The sequence below is a fragment of the Laccaria bicolor genome, genomic scaffold (assembly GCF_000143565.1).
Source record: "Laccaria bicolor S238N-H82 LACBIscaffold_15 genomic scaffold, whole genome shotgun sequence".
Lineage (NCBI taxonomy): Eukaryota > Fungi > Basidiomycota > Agaricomycetes > Agaricales > Hydnangiaceae > Laccaria > Laccaria bicolor.
The window spans coordinates 271711-272765 of NW_001889886.1; positions in this window are offsets into that span (position 1 = coordinate 271711).

The following is a 1055-nucleotide window of genomic DNA, read 5'->3' on the forward strand; positions in this document are numbered from 1 at the left end:
CTGATGTTGCCACGTCATGGGCGTTGTCCCTCGTCCTTGGTCCATCGTTCCGTGCTGGGGGTGTCGTTGTCATTAGCGTGGGCGTCATGTGCGCCGTTAGCATGGGCGTGGGCGGCGTTGAGATGTGAATAGTGGTGGTGGTGGAAGGGAAAGGGATGGTCATGGCAGTGTGACCATCCCACAAACAGGCGACGTGATGATATGGCACACCCTCAAGTAAGTCACGTGACCTCACCCCGCAGACTGAACAAAATCATGAATCCTTATTGCAGCTATCACTGACCCACACTATATGTAAATTATAATCTTTCCATTCATTGATTAATAAAACTGTAGGTATAGCTTGTCTATTGTATAGTCCATTTTCGCTTTTTTAGGTATATTCATATATAATAATAATAATATACTGGAATGACTGGAATCCACTGGAATCCACTGGACTCTGACTGGACTCATAGTCCAGTGGACTGGACTGGACTGGACTGGACTGGACTCCAGTGGACTGGGCATTCTGCCAGCCAATCTGGCCTGGTAAGAGGGCCACTGGAATCCACTGGAGTCCACTGGAGTCCATATGGATTATGTGGGGGAGGGTAAAGACCTCCTGCTCCTGCCTCACTGTTCCACAAACCACCACGAACTCTGATACATTATTTTGTAAGTTTCTGGATAACATTTTGATCATTATGGAAAGCCTTCAACTATTTTTAGACACCTTCAATTGACATTTTGTCCACTTGGATTGCTTCTGATCACTTTTGATGATAGGATTTCACAAGGTTTTGCTGATTGGTTAGTTGCTTCAATATGTGGATCTTTTTCTCTTTTTTTTGGTAATCAGAATATATGCTTCAGTTGTCCTTTTGGTCTTGATGTAGGATATTTCTTTTGCTCCCTGCCTTTATTACTTAACTATCATTTATTCCCTAGGGATTCTCCTCCTAATACTCCACAAAGGCATAGAAATATTGAGAGGGCAAGAGAGCGTCAAGAAAGGATGTTGGAAAGTCCTGAGCATAGGAGAACACCTCAAAATCCTGCTGTTGGTGGTGGTG